The sequence below is a fragment of the Sinohyriopsis cumingii genome, chromosome 1 (assembly GCF_028554795.1).
Source record: "Sinohyriopsis cumingii isolate HCF-2022 chromosome 1, ASM2855479v2, whole genome shotgun sequence".
In the NCBI taxonomy this organism is placed as follows: Eukaryota; Metazoa; Mollusca; class Bivalvia; order Unionida; family Unionidae; genus Sinohyriopsis; species Sinohyriopsis cumingii.
In genome coordinates this window covers 9,514,660-9,531,192 of record NC_142961.1, presented here as the reverse complement: position 1 = coordinate 9,531,192, position 16,533 = coordinate 9,514,660, and the positions used below count along the sequence as shown (strand labels likewise).

Genomic DNA, 16,533 nt, shown 5'->3' with positions numbered 1-16,533 from the left:
TTTGCCTGAACCGCTAGGTCCAGCAATGAGCATGTTAAAGGGATGGCGAAGATACAAAGCCTCCCAACTGGCACGATCTAAGTGTTCGTCGATGACTTTGACAGTAGAGGAAGAGGGAGCAGAGACAGCAGAGGTAGCCATGGTGTGAGAAATGTCACTTGTGACACGAAAACGAACAAGACAAGAGTTTATATACTTTTTCAGAACACGTTTATTGAATGTTTTTTTATCAAACATGAATACGAAAGACAAAAATACATAAAAGCCAAAGGCTTAAGTACAAGGATAAAAGGCACATGATAACGATGAACGTGGAATAAACACAAGTGTCTGTACAACAATCACATCTTTTGGGTAATGTTCTAACCAGTTCAACAGGGGGTAAGGTCACACAAGTGTCCTCCCGAAAGGGTCTTTCAGGTCTGTCCACGACAGTCCTGTCCTGGGTGACGGGTTCTTCTGGCACCGTCACTAACACGGGTTGAAAAGTAACTTTTTTCCTTGAACAACTCTCGTGCATACTGGGCCACTTCTTGGGTCCAAGCCTCAAAATCCCATTCTTTCCAGGCACGGACATCTGTCCAATGGGGATGTAAGTCACAAGCTACACACACATCGTCATACACGTCTTGGGTAGCTAAAAGTTGACGAATCTTTTTTTCCCGTAGATGTCGAGAAGTATCCAGATGAAAACGCAAGGCTTTGAGCAAAAGGAGTTTTTCGTGACCATTTAAGGCCATGGAGGTGGTAAGTACTGATCGTAAAGAGTCCACAAAGAATCGGCTGGTAAACGAAATCCCAAAAAACAAGTCACTAAGACACACACCACTTGTCGTCCCAAATTGAATGGATACAGTTCTTGTAATAATCGATGGTAATGATCCACGGTTTGAATATGGTCATTGAGTTCCTTCCACGGAATCTGTTGGATGACATGTGACATAAGTCGTGGCATGGCAGCCTGTTTTTATAGTCTCTTTGTTTCGGAAACAATACACGTACTTTCTAGCCAGAGATCTTCGTTCTCCAGTAGGGAATCTAAATCTTGCATACTGTAACCGAAACTTCAGAGTTCGTTTAGAAGTTTCCTCTTCCTCTAAGTAGATTCCACGTAAAATATGTTGATAATCCTTTAACTTGTCTTCGTCAATGTATTGCTGTAGGTGAATCTCGAAGTAACCAAAATAATGAACATTTCGATCATTCACTAACTCTAAGTGTTGAACAAGGTCTGACCACTGAAACAATTTCTGACGAATCAGTTCTCTTATACCATTCAGGTACCAGTGGTTAAAGATCTGGTGACGTAACGGATGCAATTGTTCTTTACGTTTGACTTGTATTTTCACCAGCTCTCGGTAAATGCGTTCTCTCAACTATACAGGCAAAGCACGAATGTTCTCTAGCAAAGTATCCATGAATAGGTCATACTAAATCCTCTTTGGTCTGACACAAGAAATGTACTCTTTGCACAAACATGGTTTCACTTCAGTGTCAAATTTAAATCGTTGAGTCACTAATCTACACATTACAATTCGTTCAGAAGTTTCCTCTTTCACTAAGTTGACATTGTGTTCAAGATGTTGGTAATTCGTTAACTCTTCCTCTGGAATTCGATGCAGTACGTTTACAATGATGTAGGTAGAATCGTCCATACCAAACCAATCCTTTTTAAAACTAGAGGATCGTTGATCAATGTCTGTCCGATGGAACACTTTCAATTGAATCAATCCTTGTATAGCCTTCAGGTACCAGTGGTTCAAACACCGGTGACGTAACGGATGCAATTGTTCTTTACGTTTCACTTGTATTTTGACCAGCTCTCGGTAAATGCGTTCTCTCAACTCCACAGGCAAAGCACGAATGTTCTCTTGTAAAGTATCCATGAACAGATTATTATGGTAAGAAGTTACTTCAATGTCTCGGTCCCACTAAGGGTAAGTAATGACAATTCGGTGACCATCGAGCATGTTCTACGTAGGCCGAATCTTGCGGTTCCCAGTGGTGAAGTGACACACCGCAACTGAAGCACTTGACTTTATCTCCTTCGCCCAAGTAGAAAAATCCGGCTGTGGCTAATTCTTCGGGGGTCGGTCCTCCCAGATACTTTGGCCATTTTCCTTTGAACGATTGAAGACGATTTTCAAAGTCGCAGTATTCCGACAAACGCACAGGAAACGAATATTCGTTTTTCACAGGTTCGTTTCGATGAGGGTTGAGTGACATGGGTAGGAGTTTGCTCAAGGCTGGATGACATCCGTAGGGGTGTAGACGTGAAGGTGAACATTCCCCTTTAAAACGAAACCCAGTAAAATGTCCAAGAGGACGAGCGGCATCACTTTCGCATCCGACAGGTTTGACACGCACAGCATCACTTTCCATGATAGGGGTAGGGGCACTAAAGTTCCCATGATGCTTTACGGCATCGCTCAGGTCACAACGTACAGCATCGTATCCATCGCAAGGCTCACAATCGCACTCGTCTGCAAACTCCGTTACGCAATTACAATGGTAACCACATGGACAATCGCAGTTTCCTTCCGGACATTTTCCGTCGCAATGCCTGGGTCTTATCCATCCAATATTAGTCACACTAGAGGAAGATACAACTTTTTTACAATCCCCAAACTGGAACGATGTCTCTTTCAAAGTATTCATCTTGTTTGCTCGGTCTTGGTAGTCACAATGAACTATCGATCTTGCCTAGGGTTCCTTTTTATATACAGACCAATACCGACGTGACCGTACGGTAAGGTGAAATGATTGGGAAGTCGAACTCGCTTCTGGTACACGATTTGATAAACTTTTTCCAAAGGTCGACTGACGATGTGGTGAGTGGGTAAACGTACAATCTTGTTCGGTTGGTAAGTGGTCACTTTAAAGTTTCCATCCTCTTCCGATTGCAAGGCTTCTTTCAATACCCCAAAGTTGACCACACGACTGGTACGATGATTCAGAGTCAGTCCTTTCACTTTGCACGTCGTGTGCACTTCTCCTTGTTTGTCCCGGTATTCGTAGCCGTAATTTTTGGGACCGCCACTGACGAAACTTAGAATCTTGTCGTCGGGATGCACGTCTGTCCAGGCTCCTAAACGGTCTCCTTCGATATCAGGGTGATGTTGAATCGGGTGATGGATGTAAATGCAACTGTCCGTGTCAAAGTACAGGACGCGTTCTTCTAACAGTTCTAAAGCTTCGTACAATTTTAAGCGAGCATGGGCTGTCACGTAAGCCGCAATGATGACATTTCCAAAGGGGTCGTCTTGTACAAAGTCCAGATCTTCTTCGTAATTGACTAAGATCAAATCCTCGCGAACGACGTCCACGTGTTTCATGAATTTGGTTTTGTCGTGAATCATCTGAAAGTAGCGGGAAGGTTCTGTCAAATATTCCGTCTTGGGTAAACACGGTCGTTGTGCCATTTTACCCCACAAGCAATTTAACATCACTTTGGCAAACGATCGCCTGCCTTCGTTTTTCTCGATGTGGTCTAAAGTGATGCCTTCTTGTTCGTAGTATTTCTCTTTGAATTGTATTTGGTCTTCGGGAGTGTGACACCAGGAAGGATAGCCGCTGGCTTCTTGCTTCAGTTTCAAAAAGGCATCCACGTAGTCGGCGAAAATGCTTTTCTGAGTAGGGTCACCCTTGTGGTATTGTTGTGTCTTGGGAAAGTGGCAAATTTCGTACACTTCTAACAGTTGGTATCCCATGTCCATAGCTTTGAACAATTCTACGCTGACCCAGGTTCCCGTCAAGGCCCGTTCTTCCTGGCTGTGATGACAAGGCTGGTCTTGGTTGCACGTTTCGGCACAAGTACGGCACAAAGGAAACATCAGTTTGCCTTGACAATGGTGAGGTAAGACGGGATGGTATAGGTTCGTGGGAGGCAAAACTTTGCACTTGATCAAGCCTTCGTATTGTCGAATGTTGACCAGGTCGATGTGTTCCGTGAACAATTGCGGGTGCCCTACAGGAAAGCGACAATATTTGCACACGTAGGGATACAGCGAACACACGTCCAAGTATTTGATTTCTTCTCCGTTCTCTTCGTCTGCTTGGTACAGCAAACAGGTGGCATTGGTCCTTCCTCCGTACAAACTATCCCTCGGGTTCAGCGGGTCCATGAACTGGTAACTTTCCACGAGGCGTTTAAACTCGGGATCGGTTTTCATACGGTGATCGTACTCGTGTTCCCACATTTCCACCACTTGGTATCCTTGCTGTTCTAACTTTAGGCGTCGCTGACAAGTGTCCTGGTACAAGTCTTCCATGGTTCGTTGCAAAAACTGATTTTTAGTGCCACGGTCAGGATAACAAACGGGACATCCGTGAAATAAGCAACCGTTAAACTCGTACACGATCTTGGGGTTTTCTAAGTCCCAGCCATCGACCGAATACGTTCCGATGGTCTTTTCGCCCCCTCCGTTGCGGGCATGCTGAATCCACTTGTCTTCCTTGTCGCACAAGTAATGTAACCAACGTAGGGCTTTGACCGAGTATTGACGCTTGACATAGTGGGTCGTTTGAGGACTGATGACAGCCACGGTGTTTTCAGGCATGAATCGTTGTCGATACACTAAGGAACACGCTTTGGCAATGGTGCAAGCTTCTTTCAAAGGATCGACCCCTCCGTGTTCCATGAACAGTTCTCGAAATTTTCCACAGCAACGTCGTAAAATGTCCACGTCGGAACGACAATACTTTAGCATTTCTTCCTGAAAGTCGAAGGGGTCAGAGGCATGAGCCTGGTACCAAGCGTAGAAAGCTTCTCGTTGTTCGGTACGCATGTTGTCGGGGTCGTAATAGTGAGCCTCAGGTAAATGGGGTAGAACGGCGTGTTGATTGGCTTCCGTATTGAAAAAGTGTGGAAAGTACCCTTTAGCCATTTCTGTCATTCCAAACGTTTTAGGCATTCGACTCAAAGGCATGGCCAAATAGCTCATCGAATCTTTAAACTGTACTTGTCCCACTTGCATGAAAATGATTTTGGCTCCGTTCAAAGTCACTTTAGGACGTTCGGTGCCATGTTCCGTATAGTATCTGAGAAGAAACTGTCCATCGTATCCGGAGAAATTGTGAGCCATCACCGTGGCATGACGATGACAATCTCCGTAAAGTCCGATGTCCTCTTGGCTCCACGTCTTATCGATGGGGTCTAAGACCCATTGGGCAAAATCGGCTAACGTGTTTGGCCCCCGAAAGATTTTTTCACGCCCTCCAGGAATCTTGCTGCAGTGAGGGCAATGACTGAAGATAGGTTCTTGAATGCACTTCTCGCACGCTCGATGAGCCACGCAGAAATTAGGAATGTGAATGCCAGTCTCTTGCATGCATTCGAAATCGAAAAAGATGAAATTGCCTTTCTTCTTGTGACCGTCCTCTTTCTCTGGTGGGGGTTGGTATTTTTGCACGTAACATTGGTGTTCCAAGTCCACGATGTGGTGACAAATGTGACATTTCTTTTTTCCTGAACATACGTGTGCCTTGGTACTATTGGTACGTATGCCTTGTCCACACGTAGGGCACAATCTCAGGAGTTGACAAGCACATTTCTGCTGTGAACCTTGCGTTTTCAGATGTTGTTGGTAACAGGTAGGGCTGACAAACGTGCGCAGACAAGTTGAACAAGGCACTGGTCCTTCGCTCAGACAGGGTGAAGAGGCCAAACATCCTGAGCATTTCGATCCACAATGCTTGTGTTGCTCTCGATTATTATAACCATGGTCACATTTCTCACAGTAATAACCGTATCCCAGGAATCCAGTGATACTGGTAATGGTATCGAAATGGTCATCGTGATGATAAACATGAATGTATTTTCCGTCCTTAAAATCTTGCCCTCGAAACAACAGAGACCCGCGCACTTCTTGAGGGTGCACTTTCAAAGTGTATCGTGGAGCTAGGGCATCTTGCAATTTTTGCATCTCAGGAATGCCACAGGGTGTGTCTTTGGACATGCCAGCTTTTCGTAACAGGAGTTCTGCTTCACTTCGTTGTTTGGCTCGGTCCGATTGTCGAATGTTCTCCGAGTCTCTTTTCCATTCTACCGTGTCGTTCTTGTTGGCATAGGTTCGTCCCAAAACGATGGCACGGGCTAAACACATCTGGTCATGAGGATTGTGAATTTGGACAAGGCTACGCTTAATGCTGCGAAGGTCGTTCACCAATAACATCTTTTTGCGTCCGGTCCCTTGAGGAGGAGAGACGTGGGTCATGTCCAATGTGGCTTTTCCATCGGTGATGTCAAACTGGTCATTAGATTGTTGCACGTGTTGAATCTTGTCCATGACTTTGGAAGCGGTCAATTCTGCAGGGGTGCTAAACTCGATCCAAACAGGGGATTTCAAACCGTCGTGTTGTATGGAAAGTCTTAAGCGATCGTCTTCTTTGGGTTGACATTGTCGCTTGAGTGCAGTGAGCAGAGAATCCCACACTCCGGTGATGAACCCTTCTGCTTTCTCCAACGGTACTTCGGACTTGAAATCTTTAAACTTCACCGTGTATTTGTAAGCCGTGGTTCTAAATTTTCTAGAGGAGCGCTTTTCCGTCTCTCGAATGGAATAGTACTTTTCAGGGTTGACAAAGGGTGGTGGACTTGGTTTAGAGGGTTCGGATTCTGGTTCACTCATGTCCTCTTCAAAATCACTGGCATGAATTTGTGCCAATATTTCAGCCCTGGTACGAGGCGATAGATCACGTTTCTGCCTCTTACTTTCTTTTTCTTTCTTCTCGAATGAATGGGATCGTTTCATCTTGAAAGCAAAAAGTCAAATGACTCAAGTTCAAACACCATGAACTACTTTATAGTCATAGCAGACCAGCGTATATAAAAGGGTGTGTGTCTTGTCCTTTCACTATTCATTTCACTCTCAAGCCGAGCACAACGATGGAAGAGACTAACCAGATGGAACGTTTCGTCAGAGCTTTGCGAGGGGTCATTAGAAAATTCTCTTCAGACCAGCCTACGGACTACTCTCCTTCCTTTCGAGATAAAAGTCAAGATACTTGCTATATCTGTCAGAAGAAAGGGCATTGGTCTTCAGAGTGTCCAGACCGTCAAAAAACAGGAGCTAAAAAAGACAAAAGTAAAGATACCTGTTATTATTGTAAAGAAAAAGGACATTGGTCTCCAGATTGCCCAAAAAAGAAACAAGAGGAGTCAGAAGAAAAGAAGGATTCTTCAGAGGAAGAGAGGGATTCTTCTGAGGAAGAAAGAAGACAGGTGAAGAAAAAGAAACAGGAGAAAAAAAGAAGGGAAGAAAGCGAGGAGGAAGAAGAGGAAAAGAGTGTGACGGTGAAGAAATTCAAAAAACAGAGAGACTAAACAAGGAGAAAAGAAGAAATCAATGAACTTTTTATTAAAGTTTTGTGTTGTGAATTGTGAATTGGATTGTAAAAAATGGAGAAAAGAATAAATGAATGATATAAGGTAAGAGTCTTTGAGTTTTGATTTTAAAATAAGAAGCTACACTCACGCACTCATACACAGACACGTACTATAAGGGTAAAATGGGTGGGGTTTATTTTTGAGTTATTGGCAAATTGAAATTGTATTTCTTTTCGAGAAATGTGGGTAGCCCTGAAAAGGGCCTTTTTTCTTTATGGTGCAGGGGTGAGTTTAAGCAATCAATTTTAACTGCCTTAAGCCTTTGCCACGGCCAAGGCCTACTTCTGGACTGCGTAATGATGATAATGATTGGGTTGAAATCACTAAGGGTGGTACGGTAGGCTTAGTCACAGGGTTGACGTGTTTAGCTCGGGAAGGTCGTATTCTCTTCGGTCGTGATAAAGAAGTCTGATACATTTGTTTCAGACTTCTTAACTCCGCTAAAATGTCCAACAGTACCGTGACCGTTTGATTTTCACCCTCTTGTTTCTTTGCTGCTACTTCTTCTTGCTGTTGTTTTTGTCTTACCTCTTCTTCTTGTTGCTGTTGCTGTAAGAGAAAAGCCTGTTCCGCTTCCTTTTGTCGTTGTATAAATTTCTCCAATTCTTCTTTCTGTCTCTGTCTAAAATTCTCCACTTGCGGTAATGAAGAAGGTAACGAAGGTTCCGGAACAAATTCTTGCGAGGAGAGAAAATCGACAAAATCCCAATTCACCTCTTCTGAAAGTAAGTCCGGGTTCCCTTGGGCGGTCTCCCCTGCTGGTGCACCCCATTGGATCGTTTTCTGAGTTTCCGTCATGTTGAATCACTGTCGCATAGATTGACTGCACACAAGCGCTAGCGAATCTATATAGACTACGTGACGTCACAGACTGCTCTCTTCGGATTGGATGCGGGCTGACTGAATTCTGTAACGCGTGTTCGGATTGGTGAATGAACTCAATCCGTTTCAATCCTTTCTGTCCCTATAAATAAGCGCAGTTCACTGCATTGATTCACCTATTGTAGGAGCCTCAACATGTGGACCGACGTTGAATCTTCAACCCTTGTGTCAACAATGATGTTCAGGACGGACATGCTCATGTATGTCCGATCCAAGTGGACCGTTGTCCACAGGACCAGCAGCAGCCTGTGGATAAGAAGAGTCTATATAGAGAGACAAGGTTGCCTCAAGAGGACTCTGATGTATGGCCCTGCTGTAAGACGAAGTTTGAGGACAAGAAGATGTCACAAATGCCCTTTATGTTAAGGGTATATTAACATAAACCAAAGGCCCTTTTCAGGGCCAGCCATATTTCTCGAAAAGAGATAGTCTTTGAATTGCCTACCCCTTTTTTTTATTTTATTTTTTATTTTATTTTTTTATTTTATTTTTTTATTTTTTTAAAAAAAATAGAGACCCTCCCTGTTTCAATTTTACATAGACCCTATACAGTCCCAAGGGTTTATGTCCATGTTAAATTTACATAGACCCTATATTGTCCCAGGGTTTTTGGCCATGTTAATTCCCATAGACCCTATATGTTCCCACGATTTTTCTCCATGTTAAATTTACATAGACCCTATATGTTCCCAAGGGTGTTTGTAATGATAAATCCCATAGACCCTATAAGATCCCCATTAACTACTCGCAACGCTGTCGTTGGGTTCCTATATGCTTGGCTTTCACTTGCCTTATGAAATATACCAAGTCATTGTCACAACGAGAGGTAGAGAGGGTATATATGGAAAGAATGAACTTGGTTAAATCATTTCTGAATCAGCAATCGAGATGAAACGATCGCACGATTTCAGTGAGAGAGAAGAAGAACGTAAGAGGCAGCGAAGTGACGTATCGCCTCACACACGAAAAGAAGTGTTCGCTTAAATAGGAGACATGAGCGAACCTGAACCAACACCTTCCACGTCTGCGACCAGACAGAGAGAGTCTACTCCAAACCAAAGTTCACCAGTCAACCCTGAAAAGTACTATCACATTCGAGAAACGGAAAAGCGCTCCTCTAGAAAATTTAGAACCACGGCTTACACCTACACGGTGAAGTTTAAAGATTTCAAGTCCGACGTACCGTTGGATAAAGCAGAAGGGTTCATCACCGAGATGTGGGATTCTTTGCTCACCACACTCAAGCGACAATGTCAACCCAAAGAAGACGATCGCTTGACACTATCCATACAACACGACAGCTTGACATCCCCTGTTTGGATCGAGTTTAGCGGACCCGCAGAACTGACCCCTTCCAAAGTCATGGACAAGATACAACAGGTGCAACAATCCAATGACAAGTTTGACATCACCGATGGTAAAGCCACACTGAAAATGGCTCACGTCTCTCTTCCTCAAGGGACAGGACGCAAAAAAGGTCTTATTGGTGGACGACCTTCGCAACACCAAAACAAGTCTCGTCCGAATTAACAACCCTCATGACCAGATGTGTTTAGCCCGTGCCATCGTGGTGGGACGAACCTATGCCAACAAGAACGACACGGTAGAATGGAAAAGAACCTGGAAAACTATTCAACAATCCGACCGAGCCAAACAACGAAATGAAGCAGAACTCCTGTTACAACAAGCCGGACTATCCAAAGACACACCCTGTGGCATTCCTGAGATGCAAAAATTGCAAGATGCCCTAGCTCCACGCTACACCTTGAAAGTGCACCCTCAAGAAATGCGCGGGTCTCTGTTGTTTCGAGGCCAAGATTTTAAGGACGGAAAATACATTCACCTTTATCATCACGATGAACATTTCGATACCATTACCAGTATCACTGGATTCCTGGGATATGTTTATCATTGTGAGAAATGTGACTATGGTTATAATAATCGAGAGCAACACAAACATTGTGGATGGAAATGCTCAGGATGTTTGGCCTCTCAACCCTATCTGAGCGAAGGACCAGTGCCTTGTTCAACTTGTCTGCGCACGTTTGTCAGCCCTACCTGTTACCAACAACATTTGAAGACGCAAGGTTCACAGAAGAAATGCGCTTGTCAACTGCTGAGATTGTGCCCCGCGTGTGGACAAGTCATACGTACCAATAGTGTCAAGGCACACGTATGTTCAGGAAAGAAAAAATGTCACATTTGTCACCACATCGTGGACTTGGAACACCAATGTTACGTGCAAAAATACCAACCCCCACCAGAGAAAGAGGACGGTCACAAGAAGAAAGGCAATTTCATCTTTTTCGATTTCGAATGCATGCAAGAGACTGGCATTCACATCCCTAATTTCTGCGTGGCTCATCGAGCGTGCGAGAAGTGTATTCAAGAACCTATCTTCAGTTATTGCCCTCACTGCAACAAAATTCCTGGAGGGCGTGAAAAAATCTTTCGAGGACCAAAGACCCTAGACGATTTTGCCAAATGGGTCTTAGACCCCATCGACAAGACATGGAGCAAAGAGGACATCGAACGTTACCGAGATTGTCATCGCCATGCCACAGTGATGGCTCACAATTTCTCCGGATACGATGGACAGTTTCTTTTGAGGTACTATACGGAACATGGCACCGAACGTCCTAAAGTCACTTTGAACGGAGCCAAAATCATTTTCATGCAAGTGGGACAAGTGCAGTTTAAAGATTCGATGAGTTACTTGGCCATGCCTTTGAGTCGAATGCCTAAAACGTTTGGAATGACAGAAATGGCTAAAGGGTACTTTCCACACTTTTTCAATGCGGAAGCCAATCAACATGCCGTTCTACCCCATTTGCCTGAGGCTCACTATTACGACCCCGACAACATGCGTACCGAACAACGAGAAGATTTCTACGCTTGGTACCAGGCTCATGCCTCTGACCCCTTCGACTTTCAGGAAGAAATGTTAAAGTATTGTCGTTCCGACGTGGACATTTTACGACGTTGCTGTGGAAAATTTCGAGAACTGTTCATGGAACACGGAGGGGTCGATCCTTTGAAAGAAGCTTGCACCATTGCCAAAGCGTGTTCCTTAGTGTACCGCCAACGATTCATGCCTCAAAAGACCGTGGCTGTCATCAGTCCTCAAACGACCAACTATGTCAAGCGTCAATACTCGGTCAAAGCCCTACGTTGGTTACATTACTTGTGCGACAAGGAAGGCAAATGGATTCAGCATGCCCGCAACGGAGGAGGCGAAAGGACCATCGGAACGTATTCGGTCGATGGCTGGGACTTAAAAAACCCCAAGATCGTGTATGAGTTTAACGGTTGCTTATTTCACGGATGTCCCGTCTGCTACCCTGACCGTGACACTAAAAATCAGTTTTTACAACGGACCATGGAAGACCTGTACCAGGACACTTGTCAGCGACGCTTGAAGTTAGAACAGCAAATATACCAAGTGGTGGAAATGTGGGAACACGAATACGATCACCGTTTGAAAATCGATCCCGAGTTTAAACGTGTCGTGGAAAGTTACAAGCTGATGGATCCCCTGAACCCGAGGGATAGTTTGTACGGAGGAAGGACCGATGCCACCTGTTTGCTGTACCAAGCCGACGAAGAGAAAGGAGAAGAAATCAAATACTTGGATGTGTGTTCGCTGTATCCCTACGTGTGCAAATATTGTCACTTTCCTACAGGGCACCCGCGATTGCTGACGGAACACATCGACCTGGTCAACATTCGACAATACGAAGGCTTGATCAAGTGCAAAGTTTTGCCTCCCACGAACCTATACCATCCCGTCCTACCTCACCATTGTCAAGGCAAACTGATGTTTCCCTTGTGCCGTACTTGTGCCGAAACGTGCAACCAAGATCAGCCTTGTCAGCACACCCAGGAAGAACGGGCCTTGACGGGAACCTGGGTCAGCGTAGAATTGTTCAAAGCTATGGACATGGGATACCAACTGTTAGAAGTGTACGAAATTTGCCACTTTCCCAAGACACAACAATACCACAAGGGTGACCCTACTCAGAAAGGCATTTTCGCCGACTACGTGGATGCCTTTTTGAAACTGAAGCAAGAAGCCAGCGGCTATCCTTCCTGGTGTCACACTCCCGAAGACCAAATAAAATTCAAAGAGAAATACCGGGAACAAGAAGGCATCACTTTAGACCACATCTAGAAAAACGAAGGCAGGCGATCGTTTGCCAAAGTTATGTTAAATTGCTTGTGGGGTAAAATGGCACAACGACCGTGTTTACCCAAGACGGCATATTTGACAGAACCTTCCCGCTACTTCCAGATGATTCACGACAAAACCAAATACATGAAACACGTGGACGTCGTTCGAGAGAATTTAATCTTGGTCAATTACGAAGAAGATCTGGACTTTGTACAAGACGACCCTTTTGGAAATGTCATCATTGCGGCTTACGTGACAGCTCATGCTCGCTTAAAATTGTACGAAGCTTTAGAACTGTTAGGGGATCGCGTCCTGTACTTTGACACGGACAGTTGCATCTACATTGATCGACCGGGTCAGCAGTACCCTTACATCGAAGGAGACCGTTTAGGAGCCTGGACAGACTAACATCCTGACGACAAGATTCTAAGTTTCGCGAGTGGCGGTCATAAAAATTACGGCTACGAATACCGGGACCCACAAGGAGAAGTGCACACAGAGTGTAAAGTGAAAGGATTGAATCTGAATTATCGTACCAGTCGTGTGGTCAACTTTGGCGTATTGAAAGAAGCCTTGCAGTCTGGAGAGGATGAAACTTTAAAGTGACCACCTACCAGCCGAACAAGATTGTACGTTTACCCACTCACCACATCGTCAGTCGACCCTTGGAAAAAGTCTATCAAATCGTGTACCAGAAGCGAGTGCGACTTCCCAACCACTTTACTTTGCAGTACGGTCACATCAATATTGGTCATCATATAAAAAAGGACAACGTCCAAGACCAACAGATCAATGTCACTACTAAGACCAATTGAGAAAAAATGAATCCCTTCAAACAGCAAGTATAGAGCGTAAGACTCAAGTCCAACGAGAAACTCGGGTGTGATTCTTTGCCTCACTATCACATCACCAATGCAGTAACACATCTTAGTTATTTATGTACTAACGCCATGGCAAACTACGTGCAGCTAGTGAAACTTCCAGACCACAAAACTTTACCTTATGGACATACTGATATCACCCAGTATAAAAAGGGACGACTTCCAAGAACGACACTTCATTGCGAGGACAAGCAACGAGAAAGATGAATCACTCTACGCAGATGAAAAAAGAGAAGGAACAAACATCATTGACCTCTTTCACTACCATACCGTCACAGCAAAGTGCGTCCAAGAAGGGAAAGGATTCAGTAGACCTACAGGAGTATTTTAGCATCCAAATGACTCAGACAGCGACCTCAAGAAAATTTAGAACGACAACTTACACCTACACGGTGAAATTTAGAGACTTCGCGTCTGACATTTCAGCCGAGGAAGTAGCAGGTTTCATTACGGACCTACTTGACTCACTGTTAGAGGAACTCAAATGTCATTGCCAAGTCAAAGATCGAGGTCGTTTGAGCCTATCTATGTATCGCGACAGTTTGAACTCACCTGTATGTCTCGGATTTAGCACACCTGCAGAAATAACTTCGTCCAAACTGTTTAGGGCTATTGAAGACGTGCAGTCAATGAGAGGAAAATTTGACATCAACGAAGGAAAAGTTACCATTCATATGGTATACATTGTACCTCCATGGGAAGAAGACGATGACTGCACTTGATCTGCTTACTGATAAGTGTACCTAGCACGATGGATATAACAGCCGATTTATGAATGAAACGGATTAAGTGATGGGAAATATCTACGCTGGGACACAAGTGCTAGCTGACCAGATTTTTAACAACGTGTGAGACGAATAGAGAGAGAGAAACATGAACTTTGTCCTATTTGATTGCATGTTACTTGTTTTGTGTTAGCTTTTTCTTATAAATGAACATTAAATGTAAACAGGTTTACTAGAGCCAAGAACTAAATAACTAGTAAATAGGTTTGTTTGATGTAGAAATGTTTATGTATTAAATGGATAGTGCTTAGACCAAAGCACAGGCCAGAGAGCCCATGTATATACTTGAATAAATGTTTTGAACCCATACAATAGACTTTTCTTTTTTGAGCCTCTATTCTCTCTGTGAGGTTTGTTTTAGAACATTTCTGTCGTCTTTTTTGTGTGTTTAAATGTGTATTTGTATGTTTGTCCCTATCTACCCTTTGTCCTTACAAATACATTAAAATCCCTATAAAATGTTTTGACCCTATAAACCTCATGACGTCACCCAAAGTTCAATTTCCATTGACATCCAGGTGACATTCCCATGTTCAATTTCCATTTACGACCAAGTGCAAACCCCATATTTTAACGTTAAAGTCCCATTGACGTTAAAGTACCGGTCCTGTTCAATTTCCATGTTCAATTCCCCTTGACGCTCTACAGTTCCATCCATGTTAAAATTTCCCATGTTAAATTCCCCTTGACGCCAGAGTGAATCGAATGTTTTTGCATGGTAAGTCCACTTGACGCTAGGGTGACCCCATATACTACTGGCATAATCCTGCTGGGCACGTGTGTCTCGAAAAAAAAACTTCCCTTTATATCATAAAGGTAGACATGCAGGCTATTTTGTCTAGCACTTCTAGGGTGTATAACCATAGGGATTTTATGATTAGAAAAGGTAAAATTATAGTTTGATATTATATAGGGAGGGATCGATAAACAAAATCAACAGTCACATATACTATTAGTAGATTTCACATTAGCAACAACTGTGGATGAGGAAATTAGAACAGATATCAAACAACATGGACAGTTGAAATATAAAGATTGTGGGAGTCGGAAAATCAGTGACAGTCTTGGGAAAGGGGTCATATTCTGTTGAAATGTTGGGTCAGCATTTAGCTACAGAGTTCTTTTCTAGATCCCGAACCTTAAATTGTAATAATTAGCAAATCATATCCTGTATGTAAGAGTAGTAGGTACTAGTATGTCCTACACACACACACACACACACACACACACACACACACACAAATATATATATATAAAGGAAGTAAGTGGAGTGGAAGAACCAGGAGGTTAAGTAAGAGGAAGTAAGTTGAGTGGTGAACAATGCTCTAAAAATATTACTGTAGATAGATTGATATGTTGTAACATTGGAGAGGTCACAAGGAAATTTTCGATAAGAATTGTTTATATAAACTGCAGCAATTAACTACAATCCTTAAGGTTCCACTACCGCATACAAACCCATAAGGTCATATGGACAAATAGTAATTGTTGCATCATGGTTACTACAGCCAACACATCGTTCATTGTATACCTCAGACATCAAGGCGTCACATATTCCCTTACCTCGGCTTGGAAGTGTTGAAGGCTCTTCCATTGGATGTCTTCAGAGGCGATCACTCAGAATCTGCCACATTCCTGACAAGATAATTATTCTGGAAGGCAGCCTGTCCAGACCGGGGTGAGTGGTCTTCTTCTGCATTGTTGGTAGATGAAACACTTATTGTCATATGTAGGGGAAGCCAATGGTAAACTTCTTCACAGTGAAGTTATGTCTCTTAACTGCCTGACTAAAAGGTATCGTGTATAGATGGGATCAACACTGTATAAATATAACTTCCTACCTTTCAGATTAATCTTTAACGTTCTTCACAGTGCCAGGACCTCCAAGTCATGGTACATTCTGGTAGCTCGTCTGTGGTCCCTACTAGCGTACTAATGATGGAAGGTGGGGGTGGGGCAAACGGGGAGTTTGCTCTGGGCGCCATTGGTCCTGGGGCTCCAATACAGCTGATAAAAATTAAATTGCAAGAAAAATCGTTGTCGGGGCCACCATCGTTGTCACCGACGCCATTTACCCTTAGTATACCATTGGTGGTCCCATGAGTCATTGTTCAAAGATATCCTGGACCTGTTAGTCAATTACCTTGACCTGTTAGTCAACTACCCAAGAGAATTACCGCTATGGATCAATCTGCTGTCACAGCACAGAAGGTCCCACTTTCACTCTTCGAATTCTCCAAGTTCTGGCTTGACTCATATCGAACGATCTGTCTGCTAGGACCAATGTTACAGGAAGGGCGACAAACGTATAACTGCTAAAAGACATTGGACTTTCAAGATTTATGATGCCTCGTATAAAATGTTATGTAATTGGTGCAATAAGTAATGCAGTGGTCACATCTTACCACTTTAACAATGATTCCAATT

At 43.6% G+C, this 16,533-nt stretch overlaps 1 protein-coding gene across 1 annotated transcript in view; it reads left to right on the top strand.

Moving 5' to 3' along the window:
- Positions 1 to 15,461: 15,461 nt before the first annotated feature.
- The window catches only part of LOC149806397 (uncharacterized), a 72,352-nt gene continuing 71,280 nt past the window's right edge, over positions 15,462 to 16,533 (top strand). Inside the window, exon 1 of the mRNA XM_089964248.1 lies at positions 15,462 to 15,784. The gene's annotated coding sequence lies outside the window, so the exon portion shown is untranslated. The remainder of the gene's footprint in view (positions 15,785 to 16,533) is intronic.